This window comes from Stenella coeruleoalba, assembly GCF_951394435.1.
Source record: "Stenella coeruleoalba genome assembly, chromosome: 1".
NCBI lineage: Eukaryota > Metazoa > Chordata > Mammalia > Artiodactyla > Delphinidae > Stenella > Stenella coeruleoalba.
In genome coordinates, this window is record NC_137169.1 from 118,504,733 (window position 1) to 118,518,747 (window position 14,015).

Genomic DNA, 14,015 nt, shown 5'->3' on the forward strand with positions numbered 1-14,015 from the left:
GGTCTAAAAGTGTAAGGTTGTTTTTCTTACACAAGAACTGTGCAGTTAATTGGAATTGAATGGCCTTGCTTTCCTTCGTAAATGAAGCTCATTCCTAAGATTGAGATGCTAAATCTTAATCATGGGAAGTCCCTGAGGCAAGGATGTGTGTTGAAGTATAAGGAACGGTTTAGCAAAAAACATACTATCCCAATGATCATGGGGTCTATAAAGGGAACAAGGCTCTCTTCTGGAAGGAGGTTTACTTTGGTATTCATAAAGGCCCCATAGTTCCATTCTGACATCCACTTCTCCTCTAACTATGCTTAGCATTCATTTATCCAAACTGTTGTGTAGTTTCAGTTACCCATATGGCATAGTACTGTTGGTTATAAAGGACACAAAATATGGGTAAAACTCTCTCCCTTCCATGAAGAAGCAGTTTAATAAAAGTTTAACCACCCTAAATTACGCACAATTTCTATTTACCTTTATTTAAGCCACATGGGTGTGGGAAACTAATTGAAGTAAATTCAGAGTATCAGAGTTTGAAAGAAGTTCAGGAACTATCTTGTCCACTGCTACTGAATGTGAGGTCCCTGGGCCAGCAGAAACAGCATTACCTGGAAACTTATAAGAAAATGTACAATTCTTGTCTTCACCCTATATCCACTCAACCAGAATCTGTGTAATATGATCCCCAAGCAATTCCTGTAAACATTAAATGTGAAAAGTCTTGATCAATCCACTGATATCTTGGATTCATTCTATATTTACAGATATAGGGGATTGTAATTCTGTGATAAATATATATTCAAGCTGATAATCTCCTCCTATGTCTCACTCAATACCACATAGCTTTATTCAACTTCAGCTACCCTTAGGTGAGCACAGCCTTACCTAGATTTCAGAACAAAGGATGAATCATTTGGAGCAATTCCTGGGTACTTGAATATTTAGAAAGAATTTGAGGGGTGGAGAGAAGAAAAAAAGGAGGGAGGGAAAAAAGAAAGAAATCTATCATAATTGCCTACAATTTCATAAATTTTGTTCAACATAGACCAAGTATAATCTCTCTCATATCAAGAGATACATATCTTTCTAAAAAAAATGTGAGTCATGGTATGGCAGATTGTATTATTGTCCTCAATTACTCCCTTCCCCCATTCCTCTAGTAGGCTTATTGGAGGGTAAGGGAGTGGTGGTGGGGGGGTGGAATGGCCAGGAATTGACCTGCCCGGACATCAGGCTTGGTCAAAGGATCTGGTTTAAGATCAGGTTTGGCCAAGGAAATGTGTTTTGAGCTGTCATCACAGAGTTTTGGCCAGCCTTCTTGTTCTTTTCCTCTGCCTTGAGCAGAGAGGGACTTTTCTCTTACTCCAGATTCTTGGATAAAGAAGACACAGGGAGGAGAAGCAGAACAGTCACCAATACGTAATGTGAGTGAGAAATAAGCCTTTGTTGTTGTAAGCCATTGAAATTTGTGGGCTGTTTAACTTGAGGAAAGCTGAATAATGCACAGGGTCATCTGTGTCTTCTAGCATCAAGGGCCATTCTAACTATATTTACTTGAGAAGAAATGTTAAATGTGAAACAGTCTCTGTACAGGGAATTCCCTGGTGGTCCAGTTGTTAGGACTCTGCCCTCCTATTGTGGGGGCACGAGTTCATCCCTGGTCGGGGAACTGAGATCCCACAAGCCACATGGCCAATAAATAAATAAATAAATAAAAATTAAACAATCTCTGTACTATCAACATTTATCATGTAGATAAACTATAAGGAAAACAAAATACAAATAATCTTGTTTTGAGAGCCCATAGAAACTAACGAATCCTGGCCGCCCTCCTGGCCACTGCCTCGGGTTACTTTGTCAGCATCGAGGCGTCAGCATTGACGCACATGCCCAGGAGTGCTTCTTCGAGCGAGTCACCTCGGGCAGCAAGATGGGCCTCATCTTTGAGGTGGCTGAGGCTGGCTGCGTGGACATTGACGTGGAGATTACAGGGCCTGATAATAAAGGAATTTATAAAGGAGACTGGGAGTCCAGTGGGAAATACACATTTGCTGCTCACATGGATGGAGTAGCAGCATATAAGTTTTGTTTTAGCAGTGGAATGTCCAACATGACTCCAAAGATAGTGGTGTTCACCATTGATATTGGGGAGGCTCCAAAAGGACATGGAAACAGAAGCTCACCAGAACAAGCTAGAAGAAATGATTAATGAGCTCGCAGTGGCGATGACAGCTGGAAAGCATGAACAGGAATACATGGAAGTTCGGGAGAGATACACAGAGAAATCAATGACAGCACAAACAGCAGACTGGTCCTTTGGTCCTTTGAAGCTCTTGTTCTAGGTGCCATGACATTGGGATGGATCTACTACCTGAAGAGATTTTTTGTAGTCCGGAAAGTTGTTTAAAAAACCTTTTTCTGATGATCCCAAACTCATAATTCACTGTTTACCAAACATCTTGGTTATAGTAATGTCAAAAAAGAAAGAAAGAAAGAAAAAGAAAATAACAAAGGCGCATTGCATCTACCTAATTTTGGACATCAAGGAGACTTACTTGAAATTCAGAATGCAGATGTCCGCATGCCTGCAATGCACCAAATGTCTGAAAAATTGTTGATTTTAGGGGCTATTAAATAAATATATCAGTTATTTTAGTGCTTTTTATGCCTCCCAGAATTATTATGGTTTTATCTTTAACACATTTCTTCTAAATTAAATATGTCACGTTTACCCTGGAAATAACGTTAACATTTTTCATTCACTTGGTGTAGGAGCATAACCAGAATATTAACATAAAATGACACATTTTTTAAAAAGTTGAATAAATCATTTGTAATTCCTTTAATAAAAATTAAATGAGAAGCATCTACTTTTATAGTAGGTTCGAATTTCTAAAGTTAACCTTATAAACAAATTGATGCTTAGTAAGATTTCCTCCCTATTCCAAGACCAATTTCCAGTGTTGATACAGAAAATGGCTCATATTTTTATATACCTTGACTGAATTAACATGGTTAAACATAAATAATATTTGATTTCTCTCAGTAACCCTTCATAGTGTAGGAGACTATTTATTAGCTTTCTTATCCAGAGGAGAGCTCAGAGATTCAGCATGTACAGAGGTGTAACCACAACCAAACAGCTATTGGAGGAGTTTAGGCAGAACAATAATTCATTCTGGCAGCCTTTCCACACACAAGAGATTTGCCAAAGCTACCTACCAATTTATTTCATGTGTTGAAACAAATTTGTAAGATTTAAGAAGTTTTGTACCACTTGGAATTTGTTGCTTTGTTTTTTATTTTTGTCTACTCTTTCCCTCTCTCCCTACTCCTGTATTTTATAATTCACAACTATCTAAAGTCTTGGGTATATTAAACAGTCTTATAAAATAAGCCCTTTAAACAATGTAATTAACCAGTAACAGAAAAGGTCCTTGACACAGCCTCTGTCTTAGCTGTACTGTCCTCTCAGGTTTTGTCTTGATTACCAGAATCCTTCCTCACCGGAAGAAATTACAAATACATGCTTACACATCTGGAATCTATTGACTGAGGATCATCTCACAACCTAACAAAGCCTTATTTGCAGACTCTGGCAGTTTTCATTTTTCACATGCACATACCCTGCTTCAATAAAAGAGTCCTGAGTTTAACACTTTTCAGTTATAGAAAAAATGGAATGAATAAATAAATGAATGAATGAATCAGTTGAATGAATAAATAGAATTATTGTGTGCTTGGTGCAATCCCAAAGTGGACTCTATTTGAGTCTTCTGTTATATGTCTACTGTGTTGCTTTCAACCTTGCATTCTCTATCAGCTTCTATTAAAGACAATATATTCTGCCCAATTAAGACTTTTGTTAATTCAGTGGTTGCTGGATTATTTAAAGTTCTAACTCCTACAAACTAAAGGTCCTTGACTGCAGTTAGGCACAAGCTTTAATCTTGCTTTTGCCTTCTTCCAAGTTGGGGATAGGGTGATAATGATATAACATTTTCGGATGGTAGAAGCGAGTTCTCCTTTCATAAACATCCAAAGTGATTTCGTAGCCATAGAGCGTTTGCCCTTTATACCAGATGTTTCACAACAAAGAAACTGAAGCCCAGGAAGTAATTGCCTCTAAGATTAATAACTAGCATACAGATATCCTGATATCTCATCTACTCTACTTAGTTCCATCCTAATTTGGTTAAAAACATAGTCTTGGTTTTAACTGAACTACTGTACACGTTATTCTGAATGCCTACTATGTACAAAACATGTTGTTAGATATTATGGGTGGTTCAGGGATGTACAACACTGATTCCTTCCTTGAAGAAGCTTATCAGCAAGTTAGGGAGGCTGTACCAGACATGGGAAGTAAAGTGTTAGTGGAAGTCATAATAGGTGAGAGAGAATTAGTATACAGATAATGTGAGCTGCAGGTATTCAGAGAGGTAAGACTCATGAATGCTGGCATGGTCATAGTAAATTTCAAAGCAAAAGTGCTTTTTCCCTAATAAGAAAGCAAACAACCAGTTGTTGTTTTTTTTAATGGGTAAAAGATATGAATAGACAATAGACCAAAAATATACAATGGCAAATAAGCAAATGAAAAACTGCTCAACATCATATGTCATTAGGGAAATGCAAATAAATATAATAATAAGATACTACTACACACCTCTTAGAAAAGCCAAATTGAAAACAGTGAAATCACCAAATTCTGGTGGGGATATGGAGCAACAGGAACTCTCATTCATTTCTGGGGAGAATGAAAAATGGTGTAACCACTTTGGAAGACAGTTTGGCGGTTTTTCACAAAACCAAACATGGTCTTACCATATGATCAAACATACGTGCTCCTTGGTATACACAAAGGAGTTGAAAACTTATGTATATCCACATATGTTTATAGCAACTTTATTCATAATTGAAAAAACTTGAAGTGATGAAGATGTCTTTCAATAGATGAGTAGATAAGCAAACTGTGATACAATGAAATATTATTCAGTGCTAAAAAAGAGTGGGCTATCAAGCCATGAAAAGACATGAAGGAACTTCAAATATATATTTCTAAGTGGAAATAAGCCTATCTGAAAAAGCTATATACTGTATGATTCCAACTCTATGACATTCTGGAAAAGGCAAAACTGTGGAAGCAGTAAAATAATCAGTGGCTGTAAGGAGTACTGGGGGGGGGGGAGAGTCAGATAAGTGGAACACAGGGGACTTTCAGGCACTGAAACTATTCTCTGTGATACAGTAATGATGCACACATACATTTGTCAAGATCTACAGAATGTTCAGCACAGAATGAACACTGCTGTAAACTGTAGACTTTAGTTAATAATAATGCATCAATACTGGTTCATCAATTGTAACAAATGTACCACACAATAAAGACATAAATAATAGGGGAAAGGGTGTTCAGGGGAGATGGGAGAGGGGTTACATGGGAGCTCTCTGTACTTTCTGATCAATTTTTCTGAAAAGCTAAACTTCTCTAAAAAATTGTCTTGTAATTGTTTTTAAAAAGTGCACTTGGCCTAGTTAAGCTTCATATAAGCCAGAGGGGTTAGATAGGGAGGTTCAGGCAAGGGACACAGCAGAGCACAAAACCTAAAGGGAAAAGGGTGCACAGTGGGTCAGAGAGCAATAAACATCACCAGACAGGTCTGTGATTTCCTGTCCCTGCAGCTCTGAGTCTAAAGCCTCAAATTTGGCATAAACATAGCTGCATTTGAATCCCAGTTCTGTTGCTTAAGGGCTGTATGAACTTCATTAAAGCCCTAAATCTTTCTGAACTTTTATTTCTTCAGCTACAACATGGGGAAAATAACATATTCAGAATTGCAGAAAGGCTCAAATAAATTAATGTACATGAATTTCTCTGTGAATTCTGAAGTGCTCTAGAAATATTAGTTGTTATTATCAAAGAAAAGAAGTCTTCCCACTTCTTTTATTGCTTTTATGGTGACCCTCGCTTGGCAACTGGCTGCCGTATGACAGCACAGATCTGTCTTGTTGGAATGGAGTCACCTAAGTCTACCCCTCTGTCATCTTTCTTACAATGAAGTTTCTCCGAAACACTGCTTATTTGAATATTTGGCCAGTCTCTTGCTGACACACCAAGTTTCAGATAGAATCTGACATCCCAAGAGCAGCTTCAGTGGTATGAAGTCCGGGAAATCTGAGATGGCTGTGAATAGTGTCTGGAGAAGATCAGGTCTGGGATAACAGTCTTTGAACTTGATGATTTTCTTCTGTTTACTTCACAGTTCCTTCTCCATGACACTGTACTCTCTATCCCAATCTCCCCTCCAGTAGTGATTTGGTGATATGATATGTTCTGCTCAAAATCTCTATTAAAGATAAAATTAAGTTAAAAAGCAGCTAGAGACAGCTATGGGGACCGTTTTTACAGGTAATGTGCTCTTGTGGTTGAAGAGCATTATGTCAGGCAGAAGAGTTCCAAATAGCCCACACTTTATCTTATAAAAGTAACATGCCCATTACATGAAAAACTAGATGGTGTATAATCATTCCAAATGGGGAATAAAGTTGTAGAGCTTCTTTTCAAAGATCTCATTTAATCTACACAAACCTTTGGTGAAGTGTGCTTCATACCAAATTTTACAGAGAATGAAACAAGCTCAGTATTTTAAGTGGCACCCCCCAAGCTCAGACTCATTTCTGAAAGGGGCAAAACTCCATTCTATTGTACCGCTGACTCTAAGCCGGATGGCATGTCTGCTGTAGCCATTCACTGTTACTTCCCTCCCAAATGATAGACACTGATGTTACGGTTGTGACAGTCACTTAAGAATAAAATCCCAGCCATTACATTGTTTAGGGAAGCCCTAAACAATGCAATTTTACATATTATAAAATTAAATTGAATTAAGAAAAAAGACCACAGTGGGGGAATATAGGAGTGAGACACTCACTTTACCCGGGAGTTGGGGAGAGGCCAAAAAATACTTCATAGAGGAAGTGACCTTTGAAGTGAATGCTTTATTGTTAGTCATTTTTCATGTGTTTGTGTGTAATTTAACTTAGTCCTAAAAGCTGAGTGAATGAATCCTTAAACTGTGATCCTCATGAATTTTTTGTCTCCAAACCCAGATCGTGGTATTAGCTGCACAACACACCCAAATGAGAGACCACACAAGAACGGACAGGCATGGGGAAGATAGGGAGACGGTGAGTTGCCTTGGTGGTAATCAATAGTGTGGCCGCTGGAAATTTTACCTCTCTGATCATTATTTGAAACTGAGGAAGACTTGGTGATTTCAAAATCATTTTCCATGTCAGGATTCGACACAGAATTGCCAATTGCCTATTACCCACATTGTGGGTATATTTCTTGAGCTGTCATTTTAAAGAGTCCCTCTTAAGCTAGCAAACAGCTATACTTCACAATTAGAATATAAACCTAGATTGTGGAATTCATTAATTGTTCCTCACTGTTGTGGTCATTTAACCATAAAATATTCACAACCTAAGTCTTGTAACCCTTGGCCCTTCTTTCTCATGGGAAGGGGAGAGAATTGCTCAGAAAGATGACCTTCCCACTTGGGTCAACAAGAGCTGCAACTGGTTCTAAGGAGGGTGTCTTATTGCTGTCAAATTGACCGAAGTTGTCACAGGAGAAGCCTGCTGTCACTGCATCTTGCTCAGACCAGCCCCTTAGCTTGCTGAGTCAAGCTGTGCTGACTCCTAGTGATAGAATTTTAATGTGAGAGATGACAGAGGCCTTGGAGTTAATGTGTGCACGGAGGTGACAGTTTTGAATGTCAGCCAAAGCACAAAGGCCTGTCTGAAATTAATTTTGGGGGGGTGGCAGAAAGTCATAGGAAGATAGAGAGACATAGTATGATGGAGAATTGAGATTGGTTGAGTCAAATCTACTGCCATCTGCTACAATGAAAGCATCATTGTGCACAGACACAGAATATTTGAGCCTGGGAGGAATTCACCTCATCAGGTAATTCTGCTGGTTTAATTTTTGATCAAAGTAGTATATAACTTGCCACTTTTAGATCTCTATGATCCTGTTTCCCTTTGTGAAAATGGAGTTGCAAAAAGTGGACATGGATCTCCTGATGATATGATCTAGAATTTAATCATTTAAGGGGGAAATAACAATTTTCTGGTAATAAATGAGCCAAGTGATTTTATGCATCTTAATCTTCCTTTTACATTGTAACTTATTAAGAACTCTCAAAATTTCCCCATTATCTAGAGGACAAAATTCAAATCTTTAATCTATCTGTGACAGGCAGAATAATGCCCTCTTAAAGATGTCCACATCCTAATGCTCAGGACCTGTGAATATGTTACATTACATGGCAAAGAGGAATTAAGGTAGCAGGTGGAATTAAGGTTGTTAAAATCAGCTGACTTTATGAAAGAGACGCTCTCCTGGATTATCTGGGTGAGCCCAATGTAATCACAAGTGTCCTTAAAAGTGGAAAGAGAGGCAGAAGAAAAGTCAGAGTCAGTTAATGTGAGAGAGACTCAACTGGCCATTGCAGGCTTTGAAGGTGGAAGGGGCTATGAGTCAAGGAATGTGGGCAGCCTCTAGAAGCTGAAGGCAAAGAAACAGATTCTTCTTTGCTACTTCCAGAAGGAATACAACCTTGCCAATACCTTGATTTTAGCCCACTCATATAAATTTATGTTGTTTTGTTATTTTAAGCTATTATGTTTGTGATAATTTGTTAGAGCAACAATAAGAAACTAATACACTTACCTTCAAGGTCTTTCTCAATGTTACCCAGCTTTGTCCTCACTTACCCTAGATGAACCCTCCTTCTGAACTCTGAACATTGGCCTCTAAACATGCTTTGTACATTACACACTTTGTCATTCCATTTCCTGTGTCTGGAGTCAAACATGTTCTCCTCTAGGGTTGATGAGGACTAAACACACCCCACTGAGGAGCTAGCTAGTGCCAGGACAGAAGGATGGGTCCTGGGGCTGGTTATAGTGAGGTATGCTACTTAAAGTGGGTTGAGAGAGGAGCATTTGTGTCAGGGTCCTTGAGAAAGGGCAGAAGCCAAAGAGGAAAAACAATTTCAAGGCCAAGTCCAAAGACCAGTCCTAGACTTACAAATATGAGACAAGACTGAGATTCTGAGGCCAGATGGCAATAGAAGAAAAGGCAAGGAATAAATGAGATGTTCTGGAATATCAGGGTCAACAGCTTTTGAGGGGTCTATGGATCACTCTTGCGGTGGTCAGTGTATGGGGTTACTTTGTGTTGACTTAAAGGTACTGTTTATGTGCAAATACGAGTGTCCTCCAGCATCTTCCATTACCTCAGTTCTACCCATCCTTCAAAGCCTAGCTCATGTCCAACCTTCTCCACAATGCTTTTCCTGAATATTCCAGCCCTAATTATCTCCTCTTCTTTAGAAGTCTTTGCTTTTACTCTTTATATTCCCCCCTCATTTGGTAGTTGCTATTTACAGCCTCATATTTTTAATTACACAAAGCTATTGTATGCATAACTGTAAAAATTCACACAATATAGTAAACAGACATTTCAGAACCTTACCACCCAAAGACAACTACTGTTACATTTTGGTATTTATCTTCCTAGACTGATATTCATTACTCCCTGCAATATTTTTTATGCACACATGCATATATACAAAAATATATTTCATATATATTCTCCAAAATGAAACTTATTGCAGGAAATTCTACATCATATAAATTATTTTTATCGTTTATTACATATTAAGTTACACATAAATTATTTGACATTCACAATACCTGTAGTGTTATTCTGACATATAAACTTTTCACCTGTATATATTTTTTCAACACAGTCAAATATAAGTACTCTGAGATAAGAAAGAAGAAATTTACATATTTTTTTCTGTCCCCACTGATGCCTAGCATAGTACATTGAATATTTTAGCGGCTAAATAAATATATATCGATTAATTGATTAAAAAGTTGTGACCTGAGGGGCTTCCCTGGTGGCACAGTGGTTGAGTCCGCTTGCCGATGCAGGGGACACGGGTTCGTTCCCTGGCCTGGGAAGATCCCACATGCCACGTAGCAACTGGGCCCGTGAGCCATGGCCGCTGAGCCTGCATGTCCAGAGCCTGTGCTCCACAATGGGAGAGGCCACAACAGTGGGAGGCCTGCGTACTGCAAAAGAAAAAAAAAAGAAAAAAAAAAGTTGTGACCTGAAAACCCTGGAAAATCTTCCTACCTGGAGATGGATAGTATTTTTTATTGATATGTTTTCAAATTTTTACCAAGGAATTTCAATAATTACTTTTGCACAGAAAATTTTTAAAATGTTGCACCACACTGCTATTTTCATGGTGGTCAGGTTATTATAAATCTAGGGATTTGTCAATTAGCATCAGAATTACTTGTTAAAATGGGAAAGAAGATAAACAGAGATAGAATTCTTGTTAACTCATTAATATTCCCTATAATGAAAAATGTTGCAAGGAAGAAATAGCCATGGTAATACGTGTAATCAATCTAGCTGGGGAAAAGTGATGCAATTTGTTATCTTTATAGAGTTGCTCTGTTCGCTAGTCAGCTAGTTGGCATATTTATCAAATGCCTGGTTGGTGCGTAATAGTGTACTGTTTCTCTGGACTTCATGTTACTTGTGTTTCATTCATTCATTCACTCATTCACTGTTCATTTTTTAACATGCATTTTTGGCAAACCTATTATGTACTAGTCACTGTGATAGGTGCTGGAATAATAAAGCTGAGCAAGACAGTTTTATCCTCAAGACACACTCAGTGGAGAGAAAAACAGACAAGCATAAATTGATTTTGATGCACAAGCAGGAAGACTATCTCTACCCTCAAATAATTTAAAGTTAAATAGAAAGAGGATACTACAAAATAGCGTAGTCTTTTTCTCGGATTGCAATGCTAGTCCTGAGAATGGCTGGTTTTGGCAGAAACAGGATCCTAATATAGACTCAGTCATTGGCAAGACTGACAACTAAGGTGCAGGCTTTGCCCATGATTCAGAAGATATCAGAGCAGGTCGAAAGGTAAGTTGCAAAGATTCATGTATAAAAGTCACTGTATTAGTTTACTAGGGCTGTCATACAAAGTACCACTGATTGGGTGGCTTAAACAATAGACATTTTTTTTCCACACAGTTCTGGATACTAGAAGTCCAAGATCAAGGTGTTGGCAGGGTTGATTTCTTCTGAAAACATCTCTCCTTGGGCTTGTAGATGGCTGTCTTCTCTATGTCTTAACGTGGTCTTCCTTCTGTGTGTGTCTGTATCCTAATCTCCTCTTCTCACAAAGGCACCCATCATATTGAATTAGGACCTATCCATATACCCCACTTTAATTTATTACCTCTTTCAAGACCTTAAACCAAATTCAGTCATATTCTGAGGTACTGGGGATTAAGACTTCAACATACAAATTTTGGAGAGACAACTCAGCCCATAACAGGTACAAAGGGTGATACTATATCCTAAAATGAAAGCAAATCAAATTCAGACAAGGTAGCTAGTTGGGTACCTTTATGAGCCTAGTTAAGGTGTGGCTTGGTTAAGCTGCATTTCACTTTATAATTTGCTTGCATGCTACTAGATGAGTGTCTATTAGTGCAAAAGAGTGTATGATTGATTTTACCTTTTAAGGTTGCTTTAAACATTCCTTGATGCCTTTGCCCACTGAAAACAATCATGAGTTGCAGGAATAGGGAAGCTTGGGAAGGGGGAAGTCCCTTAAGCACAGTTGGAATGTGAAGGATTATTAAACCTATTTACAACTCCAAGGAGCTATCCTAACTGAAATTTTACAATAGTCCAATATTGGTACCCTAACCATGTAATTGAGTAAATTTTTATATCAGGTAGGATATGAAATGAAATAATAGAAATAGTATTAGATGAAGTAATAGGAAACTAAACTGAAGATAGACTAAAGAAGTATTTCTAAATTTCCCTGATGTTAAGACTCATTGCTTAAAAATCACAATTTCCAGCCTCTTGTCTTGGATACTCTGTTTCTGGGGCTTAGGGTAAGACCCCAAAATTTGTACTCTTAAAATTGGTATCATAGGTGTTTCTTATATGTATAAAAGTTTAGCAAACGGGCTTCCCTGGTGGCGCAGTGGTTGGGAGTCCGCCTGCCAATGCAGGGGACACGGGTTCGTGCCCCGGTCCGGGAAGATCTCACATGCCATGGAGCGGCTGGGCCCGTGAGCCATGACCGCTGAGCCTGTGCGTCCGGAGCCTGTGCTCAGCAATGGGAGAGGCCACAGCAGTGAGAGGCCCACGTACCATAAAAAAAAAAAAAAAAAAAAAAAAAAAAAAAAAAAAGTTTAGCAAACAAATCGAGTCAACAATATCAGTTTGGATCCAAGCTCTTTCTCTCTTCTCTGACATCATTAGTGTGTTTATCATCAGTGTGGCCATGACACTCTCAGTCACAAAATGGCTGCTGCAGTGATAGGTGTCACAGTTAAGAGCAGAAGAGGAACTATTTTTTCTGGTATGTTGCTTTGCTGAAAAGCAGGGAGGGAAGGAAGAAAGAAGGAAAGAAAGAGGGAGAGAGAGAGGGAGGGAGGGAGGAAGGAAGGAAGGGAGGGAGGGAGGGAGGAAAGAAGAAAAAAGAAGAAGAAAGATGAAAGAAAGAAAGAAAGAATGAATGAAAGAGTGAGAAGGAGGAAGGAAGGAAGGAAGGAAAGAATGAATGAAGGAAAAAGAATGAAAGAAAAAGAAAGAAAGAAGAAGGAAGGAGGAAAGGAAAAAGAAAGAAAGAGAGGGTGAGAAGGAAGGAGGAAAGAAGGAAGAAAGAAAGAAAATGAAAGGACAGAAGGAAAGAAAGGGTGGGATGGTGGGAGGAAGGAAGAGAAAAGAAAAGAAGGAGGAAGATGAGGAGGGGGAGATGAGGGAGGTGGGGATGGAAAGAGAAAGGAATTTAGAAGTTCTCCAGTGTATCTCTCTAATTGTTTCATTACATGCCTAACATTAAACCATGGAGAATGGAATTACCATGTTTCATTTAGATTATTTAGGATTTACCTTTGAACTGATGAGATTACTTTCTCTAAGCATATATCTTCACAGAGGTGGATAACAAGAAACAAATAGCAAGAAAGAGTAATAGAATATTTGTTGGGCAAACAATGGTGTCTGCTTCAAGTATGTACAGGCAAATACAATAATTTTACCAGTCAAAGTAGAATTACAATTAGATAATTAAGGTTGTGAGGAAATAGCTAAAATTTACTGTGCTTATTGTGTGACAGACCCTGTGTTCTAAGGGGTTTATGTTGATTAAATTATTTAAGCCTCACAACGACTATGGTATAAGTGTTGTTATTATTCCCACTTTACAGATGAAGAAACTGAAGCATAGAGACATTAATTAGTATCTAAGATCATATAGCTCTTAAGTAGCTGATCCAGGATCTGAACCCTGGCATTCTGGGCTCCAGAACTGTACTCTAAATAGCATTATATTCTATATGAACAGATAATAAAGCAGAATCCCAAAATACTTAGAGTGCTTGTGTGGAAATTGGTGAAGGTGGCTTGGTGTTTGGTTGCATGGTTGACTTTGATTAAGCACCTTTTATCTGCAAAGAACTATACTAGGAACTAGGAAATTTCAAAAACAAGTAAGGAGTGATATGACTTTACTCAAGGAGTTTACAATCTAATGGAGGAAATAGATTGCAATCAGTTAATTTTAATATGATGTAAAGTAGAATACAGTGAAAACTACAAGGGACATGTTGGATTGAAGATAAAGGAGCAGTTAATTCCTGTTAGATGGATCAGAAAAGATTCATGGAGAAGAAATGTTTCACGGATGTGGATGTGGGGGAGAGAGGAGGACATTCCAGACTGAGAAGAGGTAAGAAATAATGGAATTGAGTGCATGTTGTGTTGTATTCCATGAATAGACTGATGTGGCTGCAATGTAGAAGACTTGGAGGTATACTGGAAAGTGAGACTGTAAAGATACTAAATTTAAAGGAGATACCATGTCATACGTGAAATTCACCTT

General features: G+C 38.3%; 1 pseudogene across 1 annotated transcript; it reads left to right on the forward strand.

The window, feature by feature from the left end:
- The first annotated feature begins 1,977 nt into the window (after window positions 1–1,977).
- LOC307189703 (transmembrane emp24 domain-containing protein 2-like) lies at window positions 1,978–2,532 on the forward strand (annotated as a pseudogene). Its single transcript has one exon. The product of its transcript is annotated as a transmembrane emp24 domain-containing protein 2-like (transcript).
- The last annotated feature ends 11,483 nt before the right edge of the window (window positions 2,533–14,015 follow it).